General features: G+C 52.3%; 1 long non-coding RNA gene across 2 annotated transcripts; it reads right to left on the bottom strand.

Moving 5' to 3' along the window:
- LOC118669703 lies at positions 1 to 25209 on the bottom strand. 2 transcript variants are annotated; one of them, XR_004972099.1, is made up of 3 exons: positions 25111 to 25209; positions 2258 to 2386; positions 1 to 273 (listed from the first exon to the last, which is right to left on the bottom strand). It is a non-coding gene; the product is annotated as an uncharacterized LOC118669703 (long non-coding RNA). The 2 variants fall into 2 exon arrangements; XR_004972098.1 differs by lacking the exon at positions 25111 to 25209 and adding an exon at positions 24234 to 24624.
- Between the last annotated feature and the right edge of the window lies 1 nt (position 25210).

Here is a 25210-nt window from a genome sequence, read left to right as displayed (position 1 = left end):
TTTAATAGAGTAAATGAAGTATGAAATGAACTGGTGTGAAATATCCTTACAGCCCATGTTGTTTCGGGGGACGCCGTGGGGGGAGTTCAGGGCACGGGCTGAGATGGAAGCTGCACAGATCTGGCTCCATGTTGGTGGCAGGTGGTGGCGAGAAGGCGAGAGCTGCAGGCTGCCCTCCTTCTCCGTTCCTGGCAGATTCTGGTGGTGGAGGGTCGGGGTGTGGTCACTGGGGCTCTGTCTTCTCACCTACCTCAGGTGACAGAGATGCTTGATCTATAAAGAATGTTTAAAGGATGTGTACTGCCCGGCCGGTGTGGCTCAGTTGATTGAGTGTTGACCCATGAACTGAGAGGTCCCGGGTTCGATTCCCAGTCAGGGCACTTGCCCAGGTTGCGGGCTTGATCCCCAGTGAGGGGCATGCAGGAGGCAGCTGATCAATGATTCTCTCTCATCGTTGATGTCTCTATCTCTCTTTCCCTCTCTCTTCCTCTCTGAAATAAAAAAACATATATATATATATATATATATATATATATATATATATGTATATATATTTTAAGTATGTGTACTTATCAAATCTGATTGACTTATAACAAGGTCTTATGATCTTTTAGCAGATCATATTTTAATACATCTTTATTGAATACTTAGAGACCAGCTTCTTGCATCTGGGCACTGGGGATTCAGTGAGTGAGTGAGTCTTTACCAGGATATGAAACTGTCGCCAACGCAGGGGCCCAGTTAGTGTACCAAGGCTGAGTGTGTCTCAAAAACACTTTTTCTTAGTGATCTTAGAACCATTAAACTGTTAGAATAGGGTTCCCAGATAAAATACAGGATGCCTCGTTAAGTTTTAATTTCAGGTAAACAATAAATACTTGTTTACTCTAAGTATGGTCCAAAGAATGCATGAGACATACTCACACTAAATATTTGTTGTTTATCCGAAGTTCCAATGTAACAGGGTAGCCTGCATTTTTATTTGACAAGCCTTGCAGCCCTACTTTAGCAAAAAGAGATCCATCAATGGGGACCCTGTCTCAGCCTGGGGTGTTAAATACTAATTTTGGAAGAAGGCAACCCGATTCCACCTCTTACCAGGCCTCCTGGCTTACATTCTTTCACTGGAGCCGCACCACAACTCCATAAAGCGGGCTCTATTACCATCCCCCATTTTGCTAGGAGTACACGGAAGCTCAGAGAGGTTAAGTGACTTGCCCAAGGTTGCCCAGCCTGGGTTCTTTTCATGGCAGCCCAATGCCAAGCTGGTGATGATCTCTGCAGAGTTCTTATATCTCTAGCTGGCCCTGGCTTCCCTCAACGTCTTCCCCTTTCTCTCCACAAATGTTCCAAGGAGAGATTCCCTCCCGTCAGACCCATGTCACCGCCGTAATGAAAACCACCACCCAGGCCCACGAAGGACGAAGTCTGCCGAACCCTAATGAGAATGGTTCCGATTATGCAAAAAGCAACCTCATGGTTATTCTAATGTTACAAGTAAATATAAAACATTTAGAAATACTTGGCTTGGGCTGTTTTTTTCAAGTGCAGATGTCTGACTCCCTGCCAGTTTGTTATTAAAAATGCTACGGTGGTTTGGGTACGAAGATTGCTGTAAAAATAAAAGCTGATGCGCCCCGAGCACTCGTTTCGACTTTGCAGAAAAAGTCGGCAACCAGGAGGCTGGAGCAGATGGTGGCTCATGGCGGCTCTAAAGTGGGCACCCCGTATTCAGAGCTCAGTCACTACCCTGCCCCCGAACCTGCAGGTGCGTCCCACTGCACCTCACATCCCAGCTCAACCCCCTCTCCCTTGCCTACTGGCTTCTTCAAGTGTCCACACGGGTGCACTTGCTGCATTGCCTCCACCCCCCATCCGCTGGCTCCTTCTCGGCCTCCATCCTCCAGGCCCTCTCTGACCAGCTTCCCTGACGTGACCGTCCACCTCCTGCCCCCGGTCACTCTCTATCACGTCACTTGTCTTCCTTCCTTTATAACTCGCTGAAATTATCTTGTTAACTTTCTTTGCCATCAAAAGGTAAACCACATGAGGGCGGGGATCCTGTGTGTTTTGTTCCCACACTTTGTACATACAGCAGAGTAAAGCACATACATAGCAGTTGCTCAATAAATTGGTGAGCAAACGAATGGATTTGCCAAAGCTCCTGAAGTCTTACATTGCATAGTCCCCCCACCCGCCTGGGTCCACGGGCCAGAAGGAAAGTGGCAGCTTCTTCTACACATTTTAATCAACTCACGGAAACCACTGGAAAGTGGGGGCACCCTCTGCGAGCAATGATTTGGAGGCCAGCAGGAATTCCCAGGATGGCGCAATTTCCAACCTGAGCCATGGAGACTGCTTTAACTTGCGGTAGCACTTGCCGTGTCTGCAGGAGAGTGTAAAAGGGTTAAAAGACGGAGGGGCCCAGACGCACCGACATAAGTATTGTCACCCCAGTAATCTTGCTCTGACAAGCAAATGCGTTGATGTGGCCAGAACAACGTGGGGGGCATGGGAGAGGGAGCGCTCCCCGAGGCTTAGTCCTTAGTCCTCAGTGGATAGAGCATCGGCCTTCAAGGCCTTCACACGCTGGTTCAATCTTCTGAGACTCCATCTCAGGCCTCTCTTTACGCAGCCTGCATTCCACGGGTCCTGAGTTATGTCTCACACCCGCCCCTTTCCTCTCTCTGTGCCTTGACCTACCTAGAATGCCCTTTCCCCATCTGTGCAAATGCAAAGCCTACTCATTATTCAGGGCCAGGTTCAAAGATCATCATCTTTTAAAAAAAAAAAATAATAAATTATATATATATATATATATATATATATATATATATATATATATATATAATTTTTTAAATTTTTTTTACTGATTTCAGGAAGGAAGGGAGAGAGAGAAACACCAATGATGAGAGAGAATCATTGACTGGCCACCTCCTGCACACCCCCTACTGGGGATCGAGCCTGCAACCCGGGCATGTGCCTTTGACTGAATCGAACCCGGGACCCTTCAATCTGCAGGCTGACACTCTATCCATTGAGCCACACCGGCTAGGGCAAGCATCATCTTCTTAACCTTTGATCACATCTAACCCTACCTGGCAGTGACTTCTCCCTCTCTGAACTCCCTGGATGTTTTTCCTTTCCTTTTACATCAAGCCCGACTTCATGCGCCTAAGGTCAGGAGCTGGGCCTCATTTTCTGCCCTCCATGGCCTGGCACTGAAGCTCAGTGATAAATGAGTTCATGGCATTTCTTGGGCACACACAGCCTCCAGTGGTCAGCTGGGGGCCATAACGGGGCCGTGCCAGGATGCTAGGCGTGATCAGAGACCATGACTGTATTGTTCCTTTTCCCAAGAGGGATCGTGATAGGGATGTGACTTATGGGGTGTCTACAGGACCCCACGTGTCCAGACAAAAGGTCCAGAAAATGGACTCGGCTTTCTCTTTTCCGTTCAGATGCTTTCCTTTCGGGTGGCCAAAGCCTGAGACAGCCGAATCCCTGGGCGCTCGACGGGCCTTCCCATTCCCAACTTTCCTAACCGTTTCCTTCCAAAACTCTGTCCAGATGAAAAATCCCTGAAGAGACTCAAGTGCTAACGCCGAACACATGAGTCCGAGAACAGAGATCTGGGTGGAAACAAACCCCCGGCTGTTGCCAGGTAAATGCTGTCAGATCCACACATGCACACATGGCTACCTCAGGCGGGCTGTGCGCAGAGCGTGCACTTCACACGGGCCCACGTTCACCTTTCGGAGACGGTGACTGGTTTCAGAGAATCTCACTCCGATGAGGCCAGGGATCCTCCCTTTCTGCAGGATCCAGGAGAACTGGAACTGTCTGGGAGCAATGTGGTTTTCAAATGAAGCCCAGTGCAAGCTTTTGATCTGTCTCGGGCACTGCGCACGCATGTGCAATCCGACTGAATCGCCGGGCTGAGCTGAAACACGCCCCTCACGTACCGAGCCTGGATTTACGATTTTGCTTTGGGACACACACACACACACACACACGTATTTGGAGTTTTCTGCACACACAACACGTGGAGAGGTGAAGTGGGAGCGCTGTGATCTTTCTCACACCCAAGTGTGGCCTTGGCAGCTTCGGGGCCATTGTCATATTTTCAACCAGCGATCGCTGTTCTCGAGCGGCCTATAAAAATGTTTCCCCGAACTCATTGTGAATTGCAACAGGAGGAAACACTCCATCACGGGAAAGTGACACTAATGTATTCTATTAGATTTTCTTATCATGTTAAAGAGCGTATTAAAAGGAAATGTTTGGAGAAGGGATGCCATAACGTGGTATGATGGATTGAGAATTCCTAATTTGGAAAAAATGTGCTAAGACGACATGATTGATGGGAGTGACCTACTTTATTTTATAGGAAAGTATGAGTTGCCTCGGGCTCATGGGTACACATATTTGGAAAAAGTTGTTTTTTTTCCACATTAAGTTTTTATTAACATTTTCAAAAAGAGCAGAAACACCATAGAAGGATATAAGCTGTGACTTGTCAATGCAGATGTGTTTGCAGTCATTTGCTGCTTAGAAAAACGTATCCCCTGGCAGGAAGGGCTCCTGAATCAGGGGTTTCTTGCCCAGGGAACACCTGACAGGGAGAAATATGACACCCTTTTCACTGATAAAAAATGGCAGGGGAGAGTGTGTTTTGTTGTTGTTGGTTTGTTTTTAAAGCACAAGTAGATCTTCTGCTACTTGGAGGTGTCACTCTCGAAGAATGTTTAACATTTCATGGAGGCCCCCCGGCCAGCCCATGCCCCTTTAGGCCGCAGAGAGCAAACGATGGAGGCCGAGTTAACTATTTTATTTCTACGTGAGACGTGGCAGCCCGAAGCTGAGGGTCTGAAGCCAGGAACTCTTGGGGTTCATCCCAGGAAGCAGAAGAAACTACGGATGCTCTGGCAGAGGGTGGGTGGCTGACCAAATATTCTGTTACCATGAAAAGGATGTTGCCAGTGAGTTTAAGAACTTAAGAAACGCCTATGATGATGTTTATTGAAGAAAGTAGAATGTGAAGAAAAATGTGCATTAAAAAGCGGAGGTGGAAGAATAAATTGGCATGAGTTTTCTGGAGGGAAATGTGTCCATTTGTCCCCAAAGCCTTAGATTTCTGCATGCCTTTGGGCCCCGAAATTCCACTTCTAGAAATTTCTCCTTAAGGAATAGCCACAAATATTTGCAAAGATTTAGGTAATAAGATGTTCATTATAGATTTATAATATTAAAGAGTGGACTCAAACTAATTACCTGAAGTTAAGGATTGCTTGAATAAATTCATACATTTAATACAGCTGTTAGAATGATAACAAACTCATAACGTGGAAACGATTTATGGTTTATTAAGTAGGAAATGTGGGTTAGAAAACATGCATCTTATGGTGCTATTTGAACCGCCATAAATACATATAGTCTACTTCAGTAGATATTGTTATATACAATGATACTCTTCTTAAATATTTACAAGTATGCATATTATATATATTTTTCCCCAAAACGTTAAGAATGACTATTTCTAAAGAGTAGATTTTACAAATACCGTTTGTTTCCTTTTGTGTGTCTTCATTTTCTGCAATAGACACTCTTTACTTCGGTAATAAGTAAAGCAGTTTTTACATGGAAAATGCAAGAGACTCAACTGATTTCCTAATCGAAACAATAAGAGAGTTCACAAAGATTCCCAGATGCAAACTAAATAGTTTTCTCATCTAATAGTAATAACAAATTGACAATATAAAATGAAAAATTATTGCATTCGCTATAGCAAAAACAAAACAAAGCATAAATCACTCACAAAACTGAAAATACAATGACTAATGCGTGCAAGAAATATCGAAAACTTGCGTAGAAGCAAATATCGCAGCATATTAAAGAAACGCAAAACGAAGTGAATTCTTGCATTTTTGCTTGGGATGACTACGTATTGGGGAGATGTCACTTCTCCTCCAAATTTGTTTATAAGTTTCAGGCAATCCCAGTGCATTTTCTGGTGAGCAAAACCGGCAAGTTGAAGGACCTAGGTAAGCTTTCCCGTGCCAGTTCTCAGGCTGGTGGCCTTCGACTTTCCCACCAGAACATTCCACTCTGAATCCTCAGGCCGGGGCCTCTGGACCCTAGTGAGGTGAGGTCCGGCCCAGCAAGCACCAGGCAGTGCTGGGGACAGACCTCACCAGGGACAGCCACCGACACGGGGCCAGCCTGGGAGCTCGTCAGGGGAGGGCTGGGCCATGAACACACACACACACAACCCGGCAAGTTGGTTCTAACTATTATCTAAGAAAATAGGTACATCAGAATTGGCAGTTTTTATAAAACAAAACAAAAAAATAAATAAATAAAATGAGAGGGCACTTGCCCTACTGGCTTTTCAAAGATATTACAATGTCAGAGTAATTAATCATTATGATAATGTGGTAGGAATACCGAATAAGTTAATTAATAAAATAGAATGTAAGCCAGGATAAAATAGCTTAATGGGGAATAAGAGGTACATGTGCGGATCTAGTAGGTGATAAAGGCTATACTCCGATCTGTGGAGAAAAGCTACATTGTTCCGTAAACAGTGTTGGAATAATTTTTTATCCTTTTGGAGGGGGGAAAGTGGATTTCCACCCCATGCCCCATTCACAGAAAATATTTCAAATGTATTCAAGATGTACACATTTAAAAAATTATAAAAGTTGCCAAAGAACCTAAAGAATAATAATTTCATCATCTGGGGAAAGAGAAAGACCTTTCTTAAAAAGAGATAAAAACCTCACAGTCCATAAAGGAAGAAGTTTATCAATTTTGCCTGCCTAAGTATTTAAACTGTTGAGATGGGAAACACACACTCTCCTCAGATGACAAACTAGGGGAAAATGTAACTTGTATGGCAAGCAATCCACCAAGGGCTTTACTATATAAAGCATGATTTTAAAATAAGAAAAAGGCCATCGTTCCAATAGAAAAATTGGGAAGACATGAGCAAGTTTTACACAGAAAAACTACAACTAGCTACTAAACACACACATACACACACACAAGAGATGCTCAACCTCAGTAATAATCAGTTTAAAATCAGGAAAAAAAATTGCATTTTCATTCATCGCCATCGACATTTTAAAAAGGAATGATAGCATTCACCTATTGAGGGTGTGAAGACGTATTTTTGTTCAGTTATTCCAGTTCAGGGGAGTTACTCTGTGGAAACAGTCACAAGATGTCCCACTGGATGCTGGAATACTATGCAGTCGGTTGAAGGAGGAGGCAGACGTCTGCCTCAACAGAGGGGAAGTCTGGGAGACAGTGTATCCTTACGATACACTAGAGGCCTGGTGCACAACCTTCGTGCACTGGGGAGATGGGGAGGGTGGTCCCTCAGTCCGGCCTGCGCCCTTTCGCAGTCCGGGAGCCCTCGGGGGATGTCGGGCCTAAGCCGCAGTCAGACATCCTTAGCGCTGCCACGGAGGCAGGCCGCTGTGCTCGTGAGCTGTTAGCTCACTTCTGGCTGAGCAGTGCTCCTCCTGTGGGAGCACACTGACCACCAGTGAGCAGCTCCTGCATTGAGCGTCTGCCCCCTGGTGGTCAGTGTGTGTCATAGCGACCGGTCATTCTGCTGTCCAATCTATTTGCATATTAGCCTTTTATTATATAAGATTAGAAGTGGGGGGCTACTTGTATATTGAAAAGAATGTCACCGTGGGCTGTCAATGGTGGTAGGGTGGGGGGGGGGCACCTTCTCTGACTTTTTCCTCTCCTGTCACATTTACATCTTTGATGATCATCTGTGATTTGTATAATAAAAAACAATGCACATCTGACGGATGTGCCAGAGGAGGCAGGTGACCTGCCCAAGGTTGACAGCACATGAGCACCAGAGGCTCTGGGTCTCCTGATGCCATGGCTCCCGCTGCCCCCAAAGAGTCCCTCCTCCAAAGAAGCCCTAAGCTTACCACCTGCTGCCACCTGTTGGGTTGTGACCCCATCCCCCGCACTCTTGGCTCGGAGCGCCCACATACAAGGCATTGGTGAATGGGTTTCAGGGTGGGGCCTGAATCCACAGCAGTGGTGGGGCCTCCCCAGGCCCATCTCCAGGGGCTGCTAGCCAGTACCTGTGTCAGCTTGTCCGCTTGCCTGGGGGTGGGGAGGGCATCTTGGGAGGGAATCCACCCACCCACCCTCAGTCCCTGGAAGCCAGCTTCTCTTGCTGGAGATTGGCCTTGACCAGGGGCACTGTGGAGTTTTCACCATCGTCAGGATGACTTCCGACTCCCGGCTCCTGCCTTGGTGTCTGGCATGCCTGGCCTCCTCCTGCAGCTTTTGCTCCTTGGCAGCTAAGACTGGTTGGGCTGATTCTCGGGGGGCCCCTGGGAAGGGCACAGATCTGAGCGTTCTCAGAGGGTATCAACCTGCCCAGGAAAGTCTTCTAAGCTCCGAAGTCATACAAGGCATACATTTGCCTGGTTCACATGGTGCTCCCACAGTCTAGCTAAGTGCCTGGCACACAGCAGTTGCTCAATAAAAGTTTGCCGAATCAGTGGATGGGCTGTGAGAACCCAGGTGCCATCTCCAGTCCTTCTAGAGCTCACTCTGACCCGAGGCTGTCCCTTTCCCCACCCCCGAGACTCTTGTCCTACCGTAACATGATGTGCGTCCGTCTCTAGGACCTGCAGCGACCCAGCCCCTGGAGGGGCCAGCAGCCTTATTTTCAGAACCAGGGGCTGGGAGAACAGAGGCCAGCTTTATCTAAGGGATGTAGAACAAGCAGCTGCAGAGACGTGCAGGGGGATCTCCACACTTCTGCTCCCGGGCCACCTTTCTAGCAGTTTCGCCAGCTTCCACATCCCCAAGAATTGGACTCCACCATGGCTCCTAAGGCCAGGGACCTTGATCTTCTGCTTCTCCGTCCGAGCACCTGGCGGGATGCACGTGAAGAGATGCGGTTTCCTCCTGTAACAACTTGCCACAATAAAACTCAGAGCTTTCGGTTGATAATGATGTGATGGGCCATAAAGTTCCTCCACAGGAGACCCGGGGGCTGAGAAGACTTGCCCAAGGTCACCGAGAGACAACGGAAGACATTCGGCCAGGATGCAGGAGCTGGTCTGTCTGCAGAGGTCAGCCAACGCGAGGGCCAGCTCGCATGACTCGGCTTGGGAACCAGAGGGACCCTGTTGGGAGCCACCCATCACATACCAGAACCCCCGCATTGGCTCAGCCAGAGCTCAGTTACTGCTGGGAGAGGCATGATGCTCTCGTAATGAAGTCACATCTATCGCAAAGATCCTGAAGCGACTTAACTGTGAAATAATTACATGTGCCTCAGAACTGGGAGATCAAGGATTCCTATCCAACATCCCGTGATGCTCTTAAAAATAGGTTTCGCTATAAACTGCAGGTGGGGTGGGGAGAGGCAAGATTTCCGAGCCAGGACACCGTGTTTTAATTCCACCTTTTATGTTTTGGCATCATCTCCTCTGTGTGTATACATCTCTCTGTAGACATTAAAACAACATTAAAGGAGATTAGAAGAGTAACGGCTGTCATCCATACTCGGAGTGCTGTAACTCAATTGCACCCACATGCGTGTGTCTCCTTGTTTAATTACACACGCACGGCGTAAATGCACTCTCGCTGTCAGAGATGAACACTGTGGTCCGTAAAAGTGTGAGGCCCACACCCTTCCTCTGCGTTCTTCTGTCTTCCCCCAACATAGTGCATCTTCCCAGGACTTCTCTCTGGTTTAGATCTAAGTATTCACGTGTAACTATATACTAGTGTGTGAATAAAACACACGAGCAGGTAGTGTTTATTTTAAACATTAATGGGATCATATTATGTATTGTTCTGGAATTTGTTTTTTTCTCCTTTTAACAGGTCTTAAAGCCCTTTCCATGATACTAAAAATGGAGCCACCTCCATTTTTTTTTAAATAGCTGTACAGTTTTCTGTATAGCATTGTAATGATTTTATATCAGTCTCCCATTAAGGGACACTTAGATCACTTCCAATTTTTCAATATTACAAATAGTGGATACACACACACACACACACACACATAATCTTAAGCTTCCTGCCTCTCTTAACTGCTGATGACTCTTAAAAAAAAATATATATATATATATGTATATATTTCAGAGGGGAAGGGAGGAGAGAAATAGAAGCATCAATGATAACAGAAAATCATTGGCTGCCTCCTGCACACCCCACACTGGGGATCAAGCCCGAAACCCTGGCATGTGCCCTGACTGGGAATCAAACCATGACCTCCTGGCTCATAGGGCGATACTCAACCACTGAGCCACACCGGCCGGGCCTGATGAATCTTTTTATTTATGTCAGCAGACGTCCTACTGGGGAATGCCAGCTCCGCAGGACAGAGGTTGTGTCTGTTCTCTTCACTGCTCCGTGCCAGAACAGTGCCTGCTCAGCGTATGTGCACAGTAAATACTGGTTGAATGACTACTTGATCAGCAAGGGGAGAACATAGCTGAACACCGTTCTAGCGATGCATGCTTGTCTGAAGCCTGCACTTTACACAGGAGTTTCGATACCCTCATCGCATTCTATCCTCAGAACAATGGTGTGAGGTTATTAGATTCTGCATCGTTATTACCCCCGACTCACCAGTGAGAACAGCATCAGGAGCGAAAAACAGGAGAGTTTATGTCTGGGCACGTTAAATAACAGTTGTCTAGTTTCCCAACTAGTCTTCCAAGGCAAGGACCGTAATTCACTAAATCTTTAACCCTGTTAATTGCAGGTCAATTGCAAATTTCCTTACAAATGGTAAATGCACAAAACGGGCTGAATGAATGAGTATGTGGCTTCAGGTGGTCCGGTACCTCTGGGGGCACAGGGCCTCCTCCCACTCTGCTTTCGAGACAGCAACCACGCGGTCCCCGGTCACCTCCACCACGTGGTGACCCGGCCCCCGGTCACCTCCACCGCGTGGTGACCCGGCCCCCGGTCACCTCCACCGCGTGGTGACTGGTGCAGAGAATGGCCTTTTCTTTCTTCCCCAGGGTTGGGGTTATGCTTTTTCCTCTCTCACTGCTGGGTCAAACCGCCTGTGACACTCCTTCTCCTACATTTCTGTACCTTCTAAGTTTTCTTTCCTTTCTCTTTGGAATTGCGAGTCTTGCCCACCTCGACTCCCTTCAAATAAGGTGAAAAGTCAAAAACGAACAACCAGCCCCAAGCATGACGGAGAAGTCAAACTCATGCCCTGACCGCAGTGAAAAGGGAAGATGTACAATTCCAAGTGGAAGCAGATCTAGGGCCCTTCCCCTTCCGCGGGCCCCATGACCCCTGAGGGTCTCTCTATAGGTCTGAATCTATTTCCTCATCCCATCAGCTCTCAGGGCTTCAAAAACGTGTTTGTTTTCCTTTGCCAACAAGCATTCACTCTATTTTTCTGTTTTATTATAACAACCTCGATCACAACACCTATATGATTTTATTGCACTTATTTATTTACAAGATAGTCTTTTCAACAGTGAGCTGCTTGAGGGAAAATATCATGAGGTATTTTTCATTTTTAAATCCCAAATGCCAATATAATGCCTGGCAGCAGAAAGCTGGTATATTGTTTTTTATGGGGGAGGGGGAGAGAGGAGATTTAGTTTCCTCCCATTTTTCCATGGCACGAAACCACAATCATTCAATACACTTATGTTCCTACCAAGCTTAGAATTCTGTATTTTATGAGTAGGCATGTAATAGATTTTTTGGGGAGGACAAATCTGGAACCTTGACCATTATTTATAACACTAGAGGCCTCGTGCACAAAATTTCGTGCACTGTGGTGGTGGTGGTGGGGGGGTGTCCCTCAGCCTGGCCTGCACCCTCTCTGGCTCCTTACTGCCTGCCTGCAGGGGAGGTGGGAGAGGTTCCCACCACTACTCTTGCGCTCACCAGCTGTGAGCCTGGCTTCTGGCTGAGCGGCGCCCCCCCCTGTGGGAGTGCACTGACCACCAGTTTCTTAAGAAAGAAATTTTTGGGGTATCATCTTTATGAAAGTGAAGACCGTTGGTCATCCTTCCTGACTCAAGCTCAGATTCTTGTTAGGCTCCCAGGCACCCCCACCCCAATCAGAAAATGCAGAGGATTGAAAAAAAAGTCTGGCAGATGGTGAACCCCAGCAGGATCTTAAGATTGCATTGCCTTCTCAGGGAGCAGCCCTCTTGGATTTAACGGGCAGGCCTGCAAAGGGTGTTGGGTGCTGGGAGAAGCTGGTGTACTGGGGGTGGGGCTGGGTGGGGGGAAGCCTGGTATCTCTTTCTGTAAAATTCTACGTATTCTGTGTGGCTTGTCTTATCCTTCTTCTTAGGTCTTTTGCTATAATATTTGTTCAAGATTCTTTTTTTATTGAGATATAAAAATTTATAGTAAAACACATAGGTCTTAAGTCCGGTGAGTTTTGGCAGTTGTGTACATCTGTGTTACCATCACCCAAATCAAGATATAGAGCATTTTAGCCCCCTCCCCCCAAATTCCCTGGCTCACCCAGAGCCCTCTTTCCAGTCAGTCCTCTCACAGGGCAACCACTGTTCTGAATTCAGTCACAAACTTCATATAAACAGAATCACACATAGCTTGTTTCCCTTCCTTTATTTACTAGAATAATGAAACAAAAAGGTATAGACATACTCTAATTTCTTTTCTAAGATGTGGGAATTTAAGTGATCATTACTTTTTTCATATCTGGTCTAATATAAACAATAGATACATATAATTTTATAATAATGAGACAAAAAAAAAAGGTGTGGTTTTTTCTTATGGAGGGAGGGGATGTGGCTCTTGTGGAGAGTGAATAAGTGAGGGCAAGGTACTTGGTCCCATCAGCTCAAGGTCAAAGACTCCTCAAGGCACTTCCTGTCTGGATTCTTGGTTATACTTTTGGATATGGAGCCCTTTGACCAAAGGATTCCTCCAACCTCAAGCTCTTCCCCTTGGATCTTAGCAAAGAAGAAACATCATCTAAAGCCAGGGTTAAACATTCTATTAAAATCATGAAAAAATACACATGATTAAACTTTAAACTTTTGATCCCACATTTGGGTTTTAGTGAGGTGCATAAGGCAAATGGTTATAGAGCAGAATCTACAATTGCAGATAAAATCTACATATACTCTATGGTCTCTGACTATATCATGTGAACACAGATAAGGGGCAACTTCTTGTTCTGTTTCCTTTATGGCTCCGCCACCCAGCTGGGTGCCTACATGGAGAAAGAATGGGTTATAAGAGAGGCATAAAGCGAAAGTTTTGAATCCTGAAATAATATTTGCAGAAACACTTTAAACAAAGAGAAAACATCCTAGCAATTTCACAACAGAAGGCAAGGCCTAGCTCCGTTGGTTAAATGGTCCCACATGTGGTGTCTGCAGAGCCCGGAGGCTTCGCATGGGCCTGCCCGGGGCTGGTGCCAGGGCTCTGGGTGAGCTGGCCGGGCAGTGAACACATTGTTTAACCTCACTGAGCCCGTTTCTGCCTCTCTAATCTGGGGTATTAATGGCAATCTCCATCTCACCGGGTTGGTCGGAGAGGTGACTAAAGTGAAGTGTGAGGAAGGCCTCTGTAAACCATATACAGACCCTGATGCCAACGGTGTATGATCACTTCTGGGCGGGAATAAATGCCCGGAAAGAGTGTGGGATCCTGGACTCTAGATCCTACAGTTTTTGACTTTTGGAGGGACTAAGCAAAGTTTTATCTCTCGCTTCACCCTATGGACTCCAACTTCCTCACCGGGGCAAAGGAGGTATTTTAAAGGAAATAAGAGATGGGGGCATGGGGAGGGGGTGTTGGAGTCCGACAGACCTGGGTTGGAATCCAGATTCCCACACTTCCTACCTGCGTGTGTGTGGCCTTGGGTGAACCCCTTAACATGTCAGAGCCTCAGTTTTCTCATCCGGAAAGTGGAAATGGACATACCTGAATGGATGGCTGGGAGGACAGGATGAGATAGACCCTTGAACAGGCACGTAGCACAGTACCTGGGACAGGTGCCATCCATGATAGGAAAGGTGTGTCACTCATGCAAGATGCCCTGGGGACGAATGAGCGCCTCGCTCCCAGAACCCCTAAGCAGTAGCCCCTTAAAACCGGGATCATGGGGGCTCAGAGCAGGGGCAAAAATATGGAACTCCCACGCTAACACAATTAGAATAAAGTTTTCAGCCACTGGGCACAGGCAAGATGGATCACCTAGATGGGGAAAACACTGCAGGCGGGCCAGATGTGCCAAGGCCGATCTGGGGGGGATGCACACCCACATGGTTGGCACTAGGATCCGCTCTGCGTCTGAAGGGCTTGGCATCCTGTGTGTGTTCAGATGCCTCCCTTGCAGCCAGGCCAGGAGGCTGCCGCCACTGGGGAAGGGGAGGGGTCGGCAGTTCCTCTTTGCAGAGAGTCTGGGAGCCCCATCCCTGGACAGGGCAGGGAGGGCGCAGCCTGCATTCTTCATCAAAGTCCACAAAAACCTTTAGCGGAGGCTGAGGATCCGACTAGATCAGGGACGGGCTTGGGGTCTCGTTGAATCTGGGGTTTTTCTGCAAGTGGGGAGCCCAAACCTCTTGGTGAGGTTTTAGCCAAATTTCACTGTTTTGTTCTGCCAGTGTTCCCCAGGTAGCCATTGGGAGGGGGCACTGCAAGAAATAAATGGCCCACAGCACCCTGGCGGTCTCCGGCCCCTCTTCCCCCTTCCAGAGGTCTTTCTTGCGCCCCTCCCCCACCTCAATTTCCCATCCTGACTCCCAGGCCTCCGAAGCAGCGCCTTCTGCGTATCGGTTTGTACAGTTAGGTTATTTCTCATTTCTGAACCTTTAGTGGGCCACACCTGACTTCGATCCCACCCCCGTTTTCCTTTTTCCCTCCGTAAGCTGGATCTCTATGCGGCTCCTGCCTTTTAAAGCAGCGATAGCTTAAGGACAACTGAAATCCCGACTTCGTTCTCCCGGCCCACCTGGCCCTGCGGTCGCTGGAGCGCCCCGCTGCCGGCTCACTTTAGTTCTGGGTCGGTATTAGGAGCGGTTTGGAGTTGGGACCCCCTGATCTGCAGGCGCTCCGAGCCCCGCGCAGCACCCCCCGCCCCCGGGCGTAGGGTCAGGAGGGCGGGCAGCTGGAGCCGGGACCCGCCGGAGCCCGGAGCCCGGAGCCCGGAGCGCTGCTGCGCCCGCATCGGCGCGGAGGCCGGAGCCCGCCAGCGCGGCGTCTGCAGCCCGGAACGCGGGGCGGAAAGCCTCGCTGCTCTCCCAGACGCCCCGGCGGAGCATATGCTGCGCTCCCAGATTCATTTTTAATTCATCGCGCCAGTTTCGGGACCGTCCCAGGCTCTAAACAGCCGCTCTCCAAACCAAAACAACCAGCACAGCGCGGCAAGGAGGGGAGGCGGCGCCGCCCGGTTCGGAGCGCGGTCTCCCCTGTCCCCGGGGACGGGCATTTGGAAACCAGGTTTCAGGGGGACCTGCTGTCCCTTTCCGCCCAGTGACCGCCCCCCGCCTTCCCCTGGTGCCGAATGTGGACTCCGGGGTATTTGTTCTAAAGACATCGCTGATGTGACAGTGGTTTCGATTAGGAGTTTATAACGTTGCGTTCAAACGATCAAGTATGCGCTTGCAGGGAGATTAAAGGCGCCCCAAATATTTTTACACACACATATAAAAATGAAATATATGGAAATATATACCCAGAACTATATACTACATACAATACGTTAAATACGTAATATAATGCTAATGTAATAGAGGAACTAGCTGTTAAATACACGTTAAGTACTCCCTATGATGAAACCATAGAATACATACTAGGTTAAGCAACGGACAATACAGATGGGCTCTGTATGTCATGTATGACAGGTCTCATAGACAGCCAGCAGAATGTCGCCCTTTGAAATAGTCAAGGTGCTGTAGGTCGGTATCACTGAGCCTCAGCTCAGCACCGGCACCTGGGAAGAAGGAGGGGGGCGCACAAGGGTTCCCCCCAGGCTGTTGCCTGCCAGCCGAGTCCCTGCCCCTTCCCAGGTCCCCACACGCCCACGTGTCTCAGGGTGGATGTGAAGTTTCCTAAAGGTCTGCTCGCCTCGGAGAGTTAGCAGACGATCTGTTCCTTACGGAGGTCACGCTCCAGGGGGATAGGGCCCCGGGCACCCTCCCCGCGCGCACCGCACCGCCAGCCCCGAGCTGAGCTGCCGGCCGGTCCTGGGAGCCGAAAGCCGAAGGGGTCTGTCTCCCATACATAAAGCGCCTTTCCAAGGCGGGCATCCAGAGGCCATTTGGAAACTGAAAGGAATCTTTCTATGTGAGATTCTTGATCGCCGCCGAGGCCCTTCAGAGCTGCGGCTAGAAGGCGGTTAGGAAGCCCGCGGAGGGGCTGCAAGGGGATCCCGAGCAACAGCAAAAGGCACAGTGAGCCACGGCTGGTCACCGCACACACGCCGGCCATGGGAACACGGCTGCACGCGTTTACTTTCCTCCCGACGCCGGGGAGACCGGAAAACCGCCTTGACAGAGAAGTCACCCTAACGAATGACATCGTTCGAAAGGGGAAACTCCCCGTGGCCGACGCTGGCTTTGGGGCGAACTGAAACCGCGTGCGCATGGCTTCTTCTCCAGAGGTGCCCAGAAGCGGAGCCGCACAGGAATTGTCTGGAAAATGGGGCGCGTGTGTAACGAGCGCTCTTGTCCGGGGGGGGGGGGGGGGGCTCAGTGCCCTCCTCGGGGCGGCCGGCAGGCCCCAGACCCTCTCCGGACCCGCAGTTGCGCGGGGAGAGGCCGGGCGCACGCGGCGGGGAGCGCCGGCTGCCGGGCCGCAGTCCGTGGCCGGAGGCGCGCGAGCCGCGGTTATTTGCAGTCTCTTTAGCTCTCCATTCCCCGCTCCCTTCCCTCCGGGCGCCCCGCGGCGGAGTGTTAGACAAGCCCTGTCGCCTGTGGGCTCTCACCTCAGAGTCAATATTATCTCAGATGGGCACAATAGACTGGAATGAAAAGCTAATATTGAACCAATGAGGTCCCTGCCCGCGCCGCTGCGATGCCACCCTTTGTTGCGCGGCCCTGGGCGAGCCGCTGGCGGCCGGCTAAGCGCAGGGCGACCGAGGTCGGGCCTCTCCGGGTCCCAGTCAGTGGTGAGGGGTGGGGGTGGGGGGACACACCGGACCCAGCGGGGAGGTCTCAGAGGCCCAACCTGGCCCGATCCCTTGCAGGCTCCTGAGGTCCCTTCGGGCCCGCACTGGGCCTCACCTCCAGCCGCCAGAGGCTGGCCGCTCAGCGGAGGGCTCCGCCAGGCCAGAGGGGAAGCGCACCCGGTGCGTCCCTGAGATCGGCCGCAAATCAGGCAGCCGGGCCTGGTGTCCAAACCCCGGGAGTCAGGGGCCTGGAATGTGAGTGTGGCGGGGGAGGGAGCGCAGCTGTGGGCCTGGAGCTAGAGGACTTCTTGCTGTTCGTCCTGGGGGCAGCCTGGCCACTTTCCGGGTCCCGGGTAATGAATGGAAGGCCTCCAGGCCCCGGAGGCTTGCAGCTGCCCCCTGGGAGGGGGCGGTCTGTGCACCCCTTCCAACGCCCCAGCGCCTGCCCAGGGCTTCTGTCTCCCTAGCTGGGCGAAGGCAGGGCAGAGCTAGGGACACAGGTCGGTGACCGAGGGGTCTTCTGCCAGTGCTGGCTTACAGGGGAGCTCAGGCCCTGCTCCTGCTTTCCGTGGGCAGAGGTGAGGGTACGGGGTGCGGGAGTAGAAGGCAAGGGGGGAGCAGACACCCTTTGTGGGCACCAGGGAGGTTTCAGGGCTGCTTTGAGTCGCCCACAAGAACAATGCGAGGGTGTGGAGTGCAGGGAGTCTTGGTCTGGGCCTTGGAGCGCCAGGCCATCCCCCCTCCTTCATGGCCTCCAGTGGCCACTGAGGGTCCTCTAGTCCCACACCAGGGCTTGGGCCACAGGAGGTGACTGCGGAGAGGCCTGAGCCTGGGAAGGGGGCCTGGAAGGCAGTGGCAGGCAAGTGACTCAAGCAAGCATGGGCGTTACTGGTAGGGCTGGCCTGCCAGGCCTCCCCACTGAGCCCGTTTGGGTGCCGCCTGCCGGTCAGGGCTCTTCACCCTCTTCTTATTGGTTTGAATGCAGGAGTCTGGCAACTGGGGGGGGGGGGGGCGGCAGAGGGGAGGAGGGGCTGTCCTAGGATTCCCCCTGGAGTGACCACTGACTGCACGGCCAAGCGGTGAGAGTGCTTTGTGTAACCTCTCTGAGCCTCAGTATTCTCATCCGAAGAATGGGTATCCCAACCCCTTCCACACCAGATTGTGAGGTTGCCTGCGATCATGTGTATGAGCAAACATGCTTTTAAACGCTAGCACTCGGCACAGGTGTGTGTTCTTTTAAGTCTCCCCCACACCCTCCCCAGGCTTCAGGGAGTCCAAGAGCAAAGGTGCGCAGATTCCTTCTTTCCTCGTGTGGCCACAATCCCCTTTCTAAGAAAATGGGGCGGTACTGAAAGAAGTGACACTTTCCTGAGAAGGGCTGATGGGAGCCAGCATTTCAGAAGTCACCCCTGGTGTCCAAGGTGGATTGCCCTTTGTAACCCCAAGAAGCTCCTTAAAGAACTGGACCCCGAGCTACAAAACTGGCAACTGGTGGTGGGAGCAGCTTCCAGTGAAAAGAAGTGGGAGGCAGGGGAGTCGAAGGTGCGTCCCTTGCCTCCCTGCTCCACCTGCGGCCCAAGGCCGGTTGGAAGCCACCTTGTCTGTCCCCGGGGGCACCTACCAACGGTCAGTGCCCTTGTGGCCCAATGGAACTGCTACTTCTGGGGCTCCGGAGGGGAACTGAACAACCCACAATGGGGTGGGGGGGGAGAGCAGGGGTTGGAGCTGTCTCCACCCTTGCCCAGCCAGAGCAAGAGCCCCCACGTTTTCGAATTCCTGCCTCTCTGTCTGTGTCTGTCTGTCCCTCCCAGTCCTTACTTGGCCCGACTCTTTCATGTGAAGGCAGGTGAGGCAGAAAGAGCTGGACCTAGAGAATCCGGACAGGTGTGAGGGTGATGACTTTCAACGTGATGCAGGAGGGATAATGTCAGATCCTGCGTGTGGCCCCACGCATCAGTGTGGCGTTCCTAGCTCTCCAAACCATAGACCTTCGGAGACCCGGGCGCTCAGAGGCTCCTGCTGACGTGCAGAGAAGGGCAGCCGGTCATCAGAGGCGGGGCTCAGGGCCCAGACTCTCCTGCTAGGGCTCAGCCCCCAGGACGAACACTGCACAATCACGCGCTTGATGTCGCAAGGGTTTTCCAGCGAACCCTGCGCCTATTCCACGGCCTCACCTCGCCGGAGAACCCAGATTGCTTCGGACTGACCGGGTCCACACATTCCAGGAGGAGGGGGAGGGTCCCCGGGCCAGTCTGGGGCTGTCGCGGCCTCCCAGTTGCGCGATCAAACTCCACCTCCGCAATAGCCACCAGGACCCGTCTCACGGCGTCCTCGGCCGGCCACGAGGGGGCGCGAAGCTGGGAGAGTCGCACCGCAGGACCCCAGACCTTCGGACTCCACCCCAGGGCAGGCCATTATGGGCCCATAGTTGGGCGGTGCGACCTGGGACCTCAGGCAAGGGACCCCATGTGCGCGGTAGCTAGCCATCGCCCTGGCACAGGGGATCCTGATCGCTTCGTCCTTTTGGGAGCAGAATCTGTCCCGGTTTTTTGCATCCCTCGGGAGGAAGCCCGGCTGCTAGTGGAGCTGGAATTCTTGCGTGGACGGTGACTTCTGCAGCGGACAGTTGGCGCTGCTGCAGGGAGTAGGGGCACATTCCCAAGTCATCCTCTCTCCTCTGTGGCCAGTGCGCCTCCTGAGACTTCCTCTCCTGGCCCGGACGGGGGTCCCGCTGAGAGCTTAGCTGCGGGGCGCAGCCCCAGCACACCCCGCGTGCACGGAACTCGGAATCTCGGCGGGTACCCTGCCCGCGCCCGGCCCTCGCCACTAGGCGCCGCTGCGCGCTCGCGGATCCGGGTCCCAGGCCGCCGCGCCTGCCTAGCGATCGGCCTCGAGGGAGGAGGCCAGATAGGGATTTGACATCACCATTTTCAAACATTTTTAAGGCTTTGATTTTTCTTTTCATGTTCTCTCCGCCGCCCTACGCGTTCCGTTCGGAGAGGCCGAGTGACTGGGAATCAAAGCGGGATGAAGGAGTTCTTAACCGGCCCCCAGGCCTCCCCATCCCAGGACACATTCGCAAGCTTAGGGCCCGGGAAAGGGCTCACCCTTCACTGAGGTCCGCGCTCCCGCTGCCTGGCGGGCGCCGGTGCGGCCTCTCAGGACCGGCTCACCCGGAGGGTCTCAGCCGCTGGGAGTTGGATATGACAGGGTGCGATCAGTGGGCTGGACAGCACCAGGCCATCGCCTAACAATAATCTTCGATGAATAGTGACTATGCCAACCATTAGCTCCCATACTACTCTCAACAATTATTAAGATATTGATATTTCCCTTCCACGGATGAGAAGACCATCGAGGCTCAAGAATGTGAGTGATCCCAGGTAGCACCCCATACCCCCCAGGCCCAGCAGGACTCGGGTCAGAGAGAAGCACTGCTGTTTCCTCCAAAGACAGGCAGCCTGGTGGGGAACCGAGAGCAGAAGGTTTGGGGCGATCCCCAGAAATCGTTGCCTTTCAGTGCCTCCCACTAACCAGGAATCCAGGCCTCTCTCGCCCCAACACCTCCCGGGGGAAGTCCTGGACTTTCAGGGAGCATGGAGATGCTCATGGCAGGAGTGCGAGGCCAGCAATAGGTTATGTTTGCACAACTTTATTATCGTTCAGCCTTGAAGTCCAGCAACAAGCCCTGGAGGTGGGTAGGTAACAATAACAACAGCAACGTGACGGAAGGACAGGAAGTGACTTTTATTGCAGCTCACTGTGTGCTAGACAGGGCCTGGCACACTCTGTGTGGCTTATCTCACTGGACAGCCCCGAGGGCCAAGATGCTATTCTTTATTCCCATTTCACAGGAGAGGTCACAGAGGCCCAGGAAGGTTAGGTCACTGGCCCAAGTTCACCCCTGAGGCCCTGACTTTTTTGGGTGGGGGCAGGGTAATAAGGTGTAACTTCCATAGGGTAAAAGTCACCCTTTGTGGGGCACAGTTAGTTCTACGAGTTTTGAAAAACGACTGCAGACATGTAATTACCACTAGAAAGTAGAGGGGTCTATCACTTCCCCAAACAGGCCTGAGTCCTACCCTCCACCGCCTCGAAGGCCCCGCAATCTGGCTATATTTTTACAGATGACAAAGTGGAGGTCCTGAGAGGTTGTCATGTTGCCCCAGATCACTGGGTCGGTCGGTTGGTAAGTGCCAGATCCAAGATGAGAACCTTCATTATGCGCCGGCTAGTCTGGCTGCCTGCAGAGTGTAGATTCCTGAGTCTACAGAGCCCAACCCTAGGCTTGGGACATAGGGAAGGGGAGCCCCTTGCTCCATCAGGAGCCTCAGAAATCCCCCTTTCCCCGCTACATGCTGCCTGTACAAGCGCTCACCTTTCTAGGGCAGCTAAGGAACAAAGAGGGGCTGGATTCCGCCAGGCTAAGCCACCAGTAATGTGAACGCAGCCGCGCCGTCCAAGGACCGGAGGCCAGAGGAGGCCAGAGTGTCCTGGACCCTGGCTGCCTTCCACCCACCAGTCGGGTTAAGGAGTTACTCTCCTACTTTCCTAGTTAATTCCTGCACACTCCCCCCCCCCCTCAATGCCTGACACCTTGTAGGAGCCTCGGAGTGGGGGCTGCACAAACCTTCCCAAGCGTCTCAAGGCTGGGCGCATGAATTAGCATAGATTACCCAGCTTCCAGGGCTTCCCAGGGCCCCTGCCTCCTTGGAAACCCGCTTCCCTCTCATGGGGGCCCAGGCGAGGCTTGGGGCCAGTGATGAGGGAGGCAGAGGAACTGGTAAGTCCTGGTCCTGCCAGGAGGGCGGGCACTGGAGCCCCCAGCTGCCACACCCATGCCCATCTGCCTGACACCTAGAGTCCCTGGGGCAAACCTGACCCCTCAGGCAGGTTTTGTGAGGCCCCGTCAGCGGTCAGGTCAGCGAGCGGTCAGCAGAGGATGTTGCTAGCAGAGACCTGGCTGTGAGCTGCCTGGGCCCTCTGCCCCTGGAGGGAGAGGCTGAGGGGTCTGGGCTCCAGAGGGACTCCAGGCACATTCTGGTCAAAGAGGGCTAAGGGTTTGAGGGGGTGCCCACTACGCCTTAGAGCTCAGCCTGAGAGTTTTCAAAGAGGGAAACACCCTTAGGAATCACACACTGTGGAGACACTGAAGGATGCCGTCAGGTCATCTACTCTTCTATCCCCACCAAGGTCACCATCACTAACTGCACGATGAGTGGTCACTGCCAGCCCTGCAGCCAGGGGGTGGCTTTTAGTGCCCCCCGTTTTCAACGGGGAACCTAAGGCCCAGTTTGGAGGGCCTTGGGGTGAGCCTGACCCTCCAGCCTTCCTGGAGAGCCATCCATGGAGAAGAAGGGGGCTCTCTCCCTTTCACCCCAGGATCCTACAGCCTTCCTACGCTGCATGTATCTTTCTGGCACTGGAAATGGAGGGCTGACCTCCACCTCCCCTCCAGGCCGGCTGGCTGGCCCAGCTGAAAGGCCTCCACCTTTTCAAGTAGCTTAGGGATCTCCGCAGGCCTGGCCTGGCCGGGTGTCTTTCCCTACAGCCTAGTGGAAGGAGGGGGGTTCGGAGCTACAGAAGATATTTTTGGAGGGTGGTGGTACAGGCCACTGCACCCCAAGAGGTTGGGTCGAACATCCGACAGACATCCTTGGGGGGGGGGGGGATGGGGCTAAGAGGTCTGCAAAGCAAGGTCGTGAGTACCCAATAAGGATGAAAACCCAGCCAGGACCCCTGCCCAGAGCTGGTGTCAGAGGTCTGCAGCCTGAGGCAGGGGCAGGGTTCTTGTGTGAAGGCAAAGCTGAAACCCACACCTGTCTGGTTTGTGAGTGTGTGTGCGTGTGAATTTCCCAGGGAAGGCTGGAGGAGAGGAGGGGGCAGCACACACGGCCTCTGTCCCCCCTCACTAAGGTCAGGCGCCTAGACAGTCCCAGAAAGCGCCCTCCTAACGCCTCTCTTGCCTGGAGAGTTTTCTGACAGGGTTTTTTGGATTCCCTCACTCCAACAAACCATGCCTGTAATTAAGGAGTGGAGAGATGGACACGAACACAAGTACACAGCAGGTAAAACCAGAGAAGGACAAGGGAGACGCAGGTGGGGAGGGAGGCAGCTGGGAAAGTGAGAGCCAGGCCTAAGAACTGGGCCCCTCCAAGGATAAATCTGGTGGCAGTTCTGCCTCCATCACAGGCTTCGCTCTTCTCTCCCCCCACCCCCTCCCCAATCGAGTTTTTCTGGGTCTCAAGGCAACCTAGTCACCAAACACAGGCATTTCTTCATTCTTAACAGCAATGACATGGGCTTCCAAGTCATGATTTAAAGGATGCCAGATTTCTTTTTATCATTAATTGTAAAAGTGCAAAATACCTGCTGGTACTTCATTTTTTGAAGAATGTAATTGGCAAAAAGAAGAAAAAAAAGAGGAAAAAAAGAGGCGGCTGATGAATAGATAATAGATCTTTAACCACCAATAAACAGAGAGCAGCGCCAGCAGCCTGGGGGATGTGATCATAATTATGCCACTGCGTGAGCCAATGGGGACGAGGGAACGCGGCCCTAAAATCATCCCAAAACCGAAGGCGAGCTCGAAAATGCGGACACGGCCTGGAACCGGAGATGCGATCTGCAGTCCCTCGCTGTGAGCCCTAGGTTTGCACAGCAACCCGCCCCCGGGACAACAGATGGCAAAATAATAATAGAAATAATAACAACAACGGCGACAATAATAATTATAACACTAACAAAATAATAACGACCACGGAATGATAACAGTAGCACCTCACAGCCTCTCCCCCTGACCTTGGAGCCTTGGTCCCAGGTACCACGGAAGAAGCTGTTTTGGGGAAGGAGGTGAGCACCGTCCCAGAGACAGTGGGCCTTGGGGGCGAATAGGAAGCCCGCTGCCCGGCAGAGCCACGGGCTCCGTCTTAACTTGCGAACAGGATCGGAAACGCGGCGACCCCGAGACCCCGAGGCTGCGCGAGGACCCCCACTCCCCGGTCCCCTGCTCACCTAGGAAAGGCTGCCGTGGGTGCGGGTTGAAATGACCAAACGGTTCTGGTAGCCCTCGCGCAGAGCCAATCCCCGCCCGCCCGCTTACCCTCGCGGTGCTCTCGGGGCGATCCCAGCTCCCCTGACACGGGGCCGCGGGGGCGCGGGGGCAGCAGCAGCGGAGCGCTAGGCGCAAGAAATCGGAGCGCCTGTCTGTCCGTCCGTCCGTCCTACCAGCTCGGGCTCAGCAGGCTCGGGCTCCGGGAGGCCGCTGCGGAGGCTGCGCCGGCCGGGGACTCTGCAGGGACCCGGGTGCCCCGGAGGGAGTGGTGGTGGTGGTGGTGGTGGAGGAGGAGGAGGAGGAGGTGGCAGAGCGGGAGGAGGTGGGGAAAGAGGAGGAGGAAGAAGAGGAGGAGGAGGAGAAGGAAGAGGAGAAGGAGGAGGAGGAAGAGAAGCCGAAAGAAGAGGAGGAGGCGAAAGAGGAGGAGGAGAAGCCGGAGTGGGAGCCCCGGGAGCGAGTGAGCGGGGAGCGCGGGGAGAAGGTGCGGCGAGGCCGGGCGGCCGGGCGGGCGCGGGAGGCGAGGCCGAGGCCGCGGCGCCGACTCCGTTCCGCTCTCGGCCGGGATCCAGGCCTCCGGGTTCCCAGGCGCTCGCCTCCCTCTGACGCACTTTACAGAGTCTCCCCCCTTCCACCTCAGGGCGAGTAATAGCGACCAATCATCAAGCCACTTACCAGGCTTCGGAGGAAGCTGTTTATGTGATCCCCGCACTAATTAGGCTCATGAACTAACAAATCGTTTGCACAACTTGTGAAGAAGCGAACACTTCCATGGATTGTCCTTGGACTTAGGGCGCCCTGCCCGCCTTTTGCAGAGGAGAGAAAACTTTTTTTTTTGCCTCCCCCAAGAAACTCCCCCCCCTCCTCCCTGTTTCTAACTCCGATCCCCCCACGCCATCTCGCCAAAAAAAAAAAAAAAAAAAATTACCCCAATCCACGCCTGCAAATTCTTCTGGAAGGATTTTTCCCCGTCTCTCCAGGTTGGGCGAGTTTGGTGCAAGATTCTCGGGATCGTCGGCGTTGCCTCT

Source organism: Myotis myotis, unplaced genomic scaffold (assembly GCF_014108235.1).
Source record: "Myotis myotis isolate mMyoMyo1 unplaced genomic scaffold, mMyoMyo1.p scaffold_m19_p_15, whole genome shotgun sequence".
Taxonomy (NCBI): Eukaryota; Metazoa; Chordata; class Mammalia; order Chiroptera; family Vespertilionidae; genus Myotis; species Myotis myotis.
The sequence above is the reverse complement of the archived record's forward strand: the minus strand, read 5'-3'. Positions and strand labels throughout refer to the sequence as shown.